Below are 9445 nucleotides of genomic sequence, written 5' to 3' on the forward strand. Positions count from 1 at the left end.
TGCTTGGGGAAGAAACAGACATGGCAGCTGGGTAAAGTGACGCACAGATATTCATAATCTCTTTAAGGAGTCCTAGTGAAGTACTGGAAATAGCTGGGAAAAGGACAGGTATTCATTCCTGAGAACTAAGATTTTGTTATTTGTCCTGGGGATTGCTGTTAGTGGCTGTGACAAATTATAGTTAAATCATCATTCATTTTGTGGGTGACTTAATAATGAGCAATAACTCCGAATTAATTCCTCCAGGTATTGTATCTGTTTAGTTATAAAGCTCTATCAACCAACTGTGCATAATTACAGCTGCTGAACTGCAGTGATTGCTACTGTTAAGTGTAAAAACTGCTGTTCCTGGTGGGTTCTGGTACAGCTCATGTGGAAGATCATAGCTATAATTAGCAGATGAATAGGAATCTTTTAAAACATGTTGATACCTGCAGTTAGATCAGAAATGTTCCTAGAAAATCCTTATCTGAGGAGTTTTTAGTAATATGTAAGTCCTGCTACTGGGACAAGATACAGAAATTACATCAGTTACATTCCTTACATTGTGTCTCTTCCTGGAAGAGAGGTGACAACATCTATGAGGAGCAGATGGGTAATTCACTGAAGTCTGTAAAGGAAAGCTATTCTATGTTGGTTTTTCTGTTGTTTCTGTTGATCGTAGTGCTGTGATGGCAGACATTCATTGCAAACTGTCTTAATTTTTATGTTGGTCTCAGAACCAGGTAGTGCAGAGGAATTTTAGTCCATGGGTAAAAGAGGACATGCAAGTGTCTCTCTGACTGTGGCTTTCAGAAAGCTGGGGTACTGTACCCTCAAGATTTCAGTCCAAGTTCTTCTCCATGATAGTGGTGTTTTGTCAGATGGAGACAGTGTTGGCCAGCAATGAAACTGTTGTGAAAGCAGCAGGTGCCTGGATTATTAACCACAGGCATTTTATTCTCCTTTTTGTGAAAATGTAGGTTGGTTGCTTAATCTTTTGATACATATGACAGTTTTCTCAGTGTGCATCCCTATTAAGTGTTAAATTGTGTGGATTTTTAAAAGCAAAATAAAGAAAATTAATTGCCAAGAAATGCAAAAGCAGTAGTGAAATTGTGCTGGTAAACTTTAAGAGTCCCAGAAAATGTCAGAATTAGTTGTGAGACTTTGAAATTATTTTTCTTGATTTATTATTCCAGGGTTTGTTGGTTTCTGGGAATTGATTAATGTGGTGTGATTCATCCTGGTGTGTCACAGGCAGGGGATTCTTTGGCTCAGGTTGATTGACAGCATCCCCATGGTAAAATACTGTTTGTGTTTGGAGTGATGAGGATAGTTTGGCCATGTCATGGTGCAGGCTTGAAGCACTGACAGTGTGTGACTCATTTCTGAAGGGCACAGTGGGTAGGGGATCTCCTTCATGGGAAGGAAGGACACACCTCACCCCTTACTCTGCCCTGATCCCTGCACTTTTCCGATCCAGTGATGCTAGAATGTCTGCTCTGTGTGTGGGTACCTTGACAAGCCCACACAATAACTTTTCCATATGCCATTGTTCCAGATTTTCTACTCATGCAGATATTTTCCAGTTACATCAAAGACTTTCTTTAAACTTTTATTTTTCAGAAGATGTATAGTTCTTCTGACTTACGCTATTGCTGTGCATTTTCCAGTTTCCTTTGCATTTATTTCTGTCTCCTTGTCCTCGTTTCTCCCACAGATTCCTCCCTTCTGGACCCGTAGTGACTGTCACTGCTGGTGACACTGCTTCCCTGCAGCAGTGCTATGTCAACCATACTGTGCCACTGGCTGGATTCAGCTCAGCCATGCAAGGTTACTGTGAACATTTGCCTGGAGGATAATTAAACCACTCAAGGAAGAAACATCTCCTCAGCACATCTGGATGTGGAAATTTACTGCCATCAAAATTACAGCTATGGTCAAGTAACTTTTGAAAAAAAAATGACCTTATTATGTGAGGGAATATATTTGTACTCCGAAATGACAGGCATCCCTGCTTCTTGTGGCTGTTTGTCAGCACTAAAAACTGTATTCTGCCCTTTAGATCTCCACTTACTTTTGTCTTTAGCCTGTTTCTGCTTTCTTCTTCAGCCTTCCTACTTAGCTGGCACAGATGTCTTTTCCCTTGCTTGTGGTTTTGTGTATTCTGTTGAAAATAAGTATGGGGAAAGATGAGCAGCACAGCAGTTTGGGAAGTAGTTGATACATGTAGAATCAGTTAACTGTTGCTGCCACAGACATATAAGACCTGGGGAAATCTTTAGAATCTCTGTACTTTAGATTCAGTCTGTTAAAGACTATTAAGTTATAATAGTCTCTCCTGAGCAACATGGTTGTGATAAAGCCATCAAGGTGAGTGAAGGGGCTGTGCTTGTGAAAACATCCATGTTATATGGAGTACGTAGTAAATAGCATTGCCAGGATGTGTGGATTAAAGAATGTGATTAGTATCTGCTGTGTATAGTTCTTTTTATTCTTTCATCTTCCAAAGAAAGTCAAAAAAGGCTAGTTGGTGCTCTTGAAGTCAGCTGCAAGATAGACACTGACTTCAGCTGGAAAAGGAGAGGGCAAAGCAGTGAAGCTCTTGGCTTCCATTAATGTTCTTGGAAGGGGAGGGTGGCAGCTCTGAAGGTGAGTTAAGGGAAAAAAGTTCTAAAAGTACAAATAGCCCATGGTAAAAAGGATAATATTTGGTTTGCCTTGCTGATGAAGTGTATTTATCCTTCATGGAATATCCCTAGCAGATTTGGAGACTTTTTATTTCGTTTATTCTTTTGCACAGTCTTTTTATTACCAAACTGGGGCTTAATCCAAGTCCCCTGGAAACCAATTAGAGAACTCAGCAGAACTGGATGAGCTTTGATATATGCATTATATTAAATATTTCTATCATCAAACTCCCACCAGTTAATGCATCTTTATAAGTTGCAAACAGTCGAACAACACTTCTCTAAATATCATTGCTGCAGACTTGATTCAAGAAGAACCATTTTAACCTAAATCCTTTTTAAGGCTTCCATGCCACTCAGGACTTTGTCTCAGATGTTTCTCCTTATTCTGGGCCATGCTGGATATGCTCTTTCCATTTAATATCGAGGTGGGGATTTTCTATTTGTCTTGGGAGTTGTTTGTTTGTTGTTCAATTCTGACAAATCTTGGTATTTATAATAACTTAAGTTCTAAATTATTTTTGTAGCATTTTTCTTTAAAAAATACTGGTTAACTTGAACTGTTGAATGTTTAATTTTTACATTTGTGTTATGAGGGGAAAAAATACAGATAGGTTGAAGATCTGTAGTTCCTTCTAAACTGTATGACCAAACCTTGTGGAAGCTGGTAATGCAGCTGCCACTGTGCCAAGCTGAGACATTATTTCATTCTGGAACTCTCTGATGGCTTTCCCATCCCTCCAAGGCATGTAGGCTGGAGCAGAGACTGTATTACTTTTGCCTTTTAAATGAGAGTGTAATTTAGGAGTTACTTCATTTCACGCTGTTTTCAGAACTGATTTTAGTTAAGTCCAGTATTTTTGTAATTTTAAACACTCCTCAGTCTTAAGCTGCATCTTGGCCCACGGTCTGCTTCGCCTGAGCAAATTGACTACAGCAAGTTGTACAAGGGTTTCTCTTTGGCTTTATTCTCGCTGTCGTCCCAGTTTTGTGTTTACCTCCTACAAAAATCATTTCCCTCTCCTGCCCAAGGACTATCCTGCAATATTAAAAGTAAAAATGCCTTCTCAAATTAGAAGCATATGGAATTTATGCAGTACTTATGTAAACAGAAATCCATGTATCACTGTCAAGTGGCAGTTCAAGTCTTAGCTATGGGTATGACACACAGGATCTGCTGCAAGTCGAGCATCTTTTTCAACGTCTTGACCATCTACCTTTGCCTGGTTTTCACAGGCACTTGTAAAACTGCACAATTAATGAAAGTACACTAGAAATGCTTCTCCTGTATCATAAACCAGATGAATTCAGAATGCTAGAGCATTCATTATGAAGCAATAATAATCCCCTCTAGCTCCCTACAATCCTGTTTATCTTCTTCCATGCATAACAAGCTTTTGCAGTCCAGCCACTTCTGAGTATTGGTCCATTCTCAAATGTGGATCTGCTGGGTTCTGGGGGTTTTTAGGAAATGGGCGGCCACCTCTGTTTTCTGTAGCCGTTTTCCCCTTAGCATAAGCATTACAAAATAGGTGAGCTGTGGGATGAGCTCTTCAGGCATGTGTGGAAAGACAGGTGTTGCATGGTATCTAGAGAAACAGAGAGAACCAGACTTGCATGCACACCTGTCTCCATTGTCTCAGGGAGCTCTTTGGGCTTGGACTAGAGATACTTGGACTACTCTGGAATTTTCAAGGAATATTGACTTTTCTTCAGCATCAGGAACCGTTTTCTTTCAGTTGTGCCACAATCAAAGCACTGCCCCTGGAGTCCCTGGAAAACTTACCTTGTAATTGACAAGGATTCAACTCTTAAACCCTTGTATGTCAGTGAGCAGGGGAACTACCTGCTGTTACAAGGAGATACGTAATTCTTAGCAGAGCTGAGAGATGGAACATAAGGAAATGCCTTTCCTTCTTCAAGAGCCTTTAGATTCAAATCCACTTTGAAAATACTCATTGCTGACAGAAAACCAATGACGATGGTGAAAATGTGCTGAGGCAGTCTCTGGAATCCTTACTATTACATTTTAATATCTTCAACTGCAGTTTGGGTTTTGTTCTTATGAGCTCCCAGTTTGTGCATGGCTTGTTTATAGAAGTTGCCCGTGGGTGTTTAGGGCACCCATTTGCTTTTATCTCCCCATTAGTGCTTAAAGAAGTAAAAGCAAATGATTGGTATAAATAATCTCTTGTCTTGACTTGAAAACTGACCTAGAAACTGAACCAATAACAAACTTCAAGAAACAGCTTTGAAAGAGCTGTTTAACATCTGCTTGCTTATAGAAGTTAACCACATCACAAGCCAACCCAGTCTCCCAAAGAAAATTAAATCACCCCCCTGGTCTGTCCTAAGTAGATGGGTACTTGGGATTTGCTTGCAGAGTGTCTTCCCTACAAAAGCTGAAACTTTCACCCCCCTGCAGGATCGACGCCAGTGTGCCTCCATAGTGTTTCTGGTTTTCTTTTGCTGCCTGTTTTTGGAAGCAGTTGAGAAACAGAAGTGATTGTGTGTATTCACAGCTCCAGGAGGAGATGATTTACCTACCCTTTTCTTCTCCCCTCCCTACCCCAAACAAACAAACACCCTTCCTGCCAGCTATTCTGCCCCTGAGGAAGGCCTTTTCTTTCTCTTTTAACAAGTTGATTAAGTAAAACAAGTTTTTTATTTGCTTTTTTAACAGCCCGGGGAGAATCTAAAAACTTCAGCAAACGGGGTATTTTCTTTCTGTTGAAGCTTGTTGAAGCTGACTGAAATAACTGTCTCATCTTCTTCATTTTAATTTGCCCAGAGTGGGAAAAGACCACAATAATTTTTATCTGAAAACTGCCTAGTATAGTACAAGATGAAGTGACTGGTGAGTTTTATGGCTACAGAAAAAAAAAAGACAAAAAAAGGCAATATGATCCTCTGGTCTGCTTTCCCTCATACAGTCTGTCACAGAAGTTCAGTGAAGAAAGAGCTAAACCATTTCCTGGAGTTCACAATTACACATTTTTGGGAAGATAAATGATCCTTGTGCTTCTGTGAGTGTCCAACAGCAGCTCCTTCAGTCTGCAGCTTCAGCAGGAGCTCTGAGGATCTCAGAATTTATGGCCATAGCCCATTCCTGGAGATGATACTGCCGGGTGAAATATTTTCCCTGCGCACTGCCCAGACTGCTCACATTATGGTTTTGGGTTTTTTTTAATGGCTAAATGAGATCCTTTGATCTGCTGGCATATTAAACCAGCACCTTCCTGTCCTGCAAATGCTAGTTAATTGTCTATCAGTTACATTAATCTGAATAAATAAGCTTCTGTTGAGAACTGCTTAGCTGCTAGTGTTTTGTATTACACCCATGACAAAGTCTCTGTGCTGTTCACTTTGTACCTAAAGAGCTCTAATCTTAACTTGGTGATTACTTGTATTTTTCATATACCTGTCTTGGAGATTGCATAACTTTCCTTCCATTACCTTACAGTAAATCTCTCGATATTGTTCTCTAAACCCACAGTTGCTTGAATCATATGATTACATGAGAAGCGTAGCTTTTGTTACGAAGCCATTTCTAGCATACATCTGCCTGAAGATCTGTGTCCTAAGGGCTCCAATACCAAAAAGCAAATGAAATGTCTCCCGTATATTTAAAAATAATTTTAAAAATCTTCAAATCTTGAAGTAAATTCTCTACTTTTGGCCATTAGAATCTGTGATTGGTTCAAACTGATGATTTCGATGAGGGGATTTACCAGCAAACCTATTATTGTATCCCACAGCTGTAGGGAGGAGAGAAGATCCAGCAGGCAGGAATTGTGCAGCAAGATTGATTTATTTAATTCTTTTACAAACTCTTTTCTAGACTTTTTTCTTCATAGTCTAATTGGACAAAGGATCAGCCACCCCCCCTGGGGTGATTGGCTGGAATCCTAAAACATCAAAATATTTTTCTACTGTATCATAAATGTAGTTCTACAAGGTCACAAGTGTTCATAGTTTACAGAACTTCTGCAAATATCTTTATGAGAGAGAAAAGTATCTCACGGGCTTAGAAAGAAGCAGGAAAATTTCTTGCTAAGAGAATTTTTGTATCCACACAAACCTACAGCAACAGAGCTGCTGCTGTGACTCGGGCAGCAGTATGCAGGCAGGTGCAGAAAAGGAGGAAATGTTTGAGGAGTGACAGCTAATTTTGCACAGAAGACTATTGTCTGATGAAAAGTTCCATTAAAATGAGTATAAGAAGCCTGCTTTAAAGCCTGGATGTGTCTAAAGGGTGTCTTATCAGGAAATATCAACATTCTGGGGTACTGTAGTGATCTGAATTTGGGTCACTGTATAAACTTCTGGCATAATAAATTTGCATCCATTTCATAATCTGAGTCTTCAAAGTATAACTAAGTCTTACGAAGACTTTCCCTTGCACTTGCTGGAGAAGGTCTACACTGAGTTAAAGTAAGCAAGGTAACAGCAAGGTCCCTCTTCTTAGGCAAGTGTCTGACAGCTGGACCCATGGAAGAGACATCTGAGCAAGGAGAAATTTATCAGAATTTTTCTGACAGCCAAGACATGCCATTTGCAAGAAAAATTAGTGTTGGAGACTCAGATATGATAAAAAGGTAGAAACTGCATTGCCAGAAAGAAAGAAACCTGGTACATCAGGGATTTACCTGCTACCTTGGCACTACCTGAGAAGGGCAACAAGCAATGTGGATCTGCAGGCAAAAGGCGGGGCAGGCAATGCACCATGAGAAGATGAATGTTTTAGTTTGAAGAGAAGGCAAAGGACTAAGACAAACTTCTGGGAAAGGCAGGAGTAAGAAGTATCCAGAGCAAACACCTGCCAAGGTACAGTTCCCTCTAGATTTTGAAATGAGACTCAAGATAGCCACATTATGCCCTGCTTGAGCGATGCCATTCCTGTGTTACTGCAGCCCCTGGTGAAAGGTGCGCTTCAGTGCCCAATCAGGCAGAGAACAGAAACCAAGATTGTCTTTATTACTTCAAGTAGCAGAGAACTGCTGCATCGACCTGAAGTATGGCTCTTAAGATAATGCCTCGTAATGAAATTTGATGGCATGTTTCCTTTCCTTTACAGGAAACTATTTAAGTAAATACACAATAAAATAATGTTGTTAAAGGAGATTAGTTGACATTAGAAAGTCTTAAAAAAAGGACGTATTTTAATAATTTGTGCAATCTTTGTTCAGTCTTCCTGTGCATGTGCCTTCCAAAAGCTTTCCATTGCACGATGTCCTGTGGCAGGCACAAAGGGACCTGTCTTGGCACTGGCTGGGGGAGGTCTGCGTGAGTGGGTGACACCAGGCAGCTTTCACTTCTTACCGGTGCTGTGAAGCCAACAATTAATGCACACTGGTGTTAACTAGTACTTAGGGAATGTACAATTACTTTACTGGGTAAACTGCCCAACTTACTAGAGAGATATAGACAGATTATAGGTAAATTCAAATAGACTAGAACTAACGTCGTTTGCAGGCATTTGTAACAGTAGTCATTAGACAACAAAGGTAATCTCTGTGTATTTTGTATAGCAAAGAAAGTTGTTAGAAAACCATGGATGCAAAATTAGAAGAAATTAGTCTACAAGAGCATTAAATAACAATGAATTGACCAAACATGAAAATACTTGTTTCAAAATTACCCCATAGTTTCAAGTATTGTTGTAAATAATGACTTAAGAAAAATCCTTAAGACCTCTTATTCTCTATCTGCCTTCACCAGAAGTAGAATCCACAGCATAATTATGCACGTAACCCAAGGCGTTTTCACATGAGAGAAATCATCATCTACTGAGCTACATAAAGTGGCTTGAGATCAGTTCAGCACCTGAATTCTCCCAATCGGTGTGTTAACAGGAAATTGTAGGGAACAAAGGCTTCCCCTTGTACCTCACTGAGTCCAGGTCTCTGGATACTAAATAAGACACGTGGTTGGTTGGACCGGAGACTGTCAGATAATTGCGGTTCTTTCTTGATGTCATGGGGTTAACACCACTACCAGTAAAGCCCTTTCAGAGTAATTGAAACGTATGAAATGTGGATTTTTGATGATAACTGCTTGTGGTCATTTTGCAGTCTGTTTGCCTCGCTGTTTGCAAATTACGGTAATATTTGGTGCAAGTGATGTTGGCAGCGCATTTAATTTCAGACAGAAAAGTTGTTACTCTCCTATTTCTTTGCTAAACAATTGCATCCTCCTGCTACGCCTGAGTACGGACACATCTGTTCTCTATTTGTAAATTACCTGGTCTCTGGTCATTCATGAAATGCTGATGAAATTTACAGGGAAGACGAGCCAGCAGCTATTACTAGTGTTTAGATCTCTTGTCTGGAAACTTTTGTTTTTACAAATTCTAATGGACAAAGCCCCTATCCAGTCTGCTATTATTTTGATGTTTAGCTTCTCCAGGCTTGGGAAGAAATAAACCTTAATGCCAGAAGCTGCCGCCCGGTGCAGACTCCGGCTCCGCCGCTGCACGGCCGGCAGCCTCAACAGGCGGCCGCTCCCGCCTCCGGGAGAGGGCACGGCCCGCCCGGCCCCGGCCCCAGCGCGGCAGCGCCGCCTTTGTCTCGCCGCCCAGACACCCGGGCTGGGCACCCCGTCCTGTCCCGGCGGAGCCCCGGCGGGAGGAGCGGCTGAACCTCCCGCAGGCCGCGCCGCGGGTCCTTCCCCGGGCCCGCCCTGCTCCGCGCCACACGGGGGCCGACGGGCGCCCCTGACTGACGGCCGGGGGGCGGGCGGCGGCCGGGCCGGGCCAGACCGGGCCGGGGGAG

The 9445-nt window shown here is 41.4% G+C and overlaps 1 protein-coding gene across 1 annotated transcript in view; it reads left to right on the forward strand.

Moving 5' to 3' along the window:
* Window positions 1–5980, forward strand: part of POLR3A (RNA polymerase III subunit A) — a 42930-nt gene extending 36950 nt beyond the window's left edge. Inside the window, exon 32 of the mRNA XM_042018535.1 lies at window positions 1703–5980. The gene's annotated coding sequence lies outside the window, so the exon portion shown is untranslated. The remainder of the gene's footprint in view (window positions 1–1702) is intronic.
* The last annotated feature ends 3465 nt before the right edge of the window (window positions 5981–9445 follow it).

The sequence above is a fragment of the Corvus kubaryi genome, unplaced genomic scaffold (assembly GCF_017639235.1).
Source record: "Corvus kubaryi isolate FWS band 111438036 unplaced genomic scaffold, C.kubaryi_AGA036_p1.0 138, whole genome shotgun sequence".
NCBI classification, from domain to species: domain Eukaryota; kingdom Metazoa; phylum Chordata; class Aves; order Passeriformes; family Corvidae; genus Corvus; species Corvus kubaryi.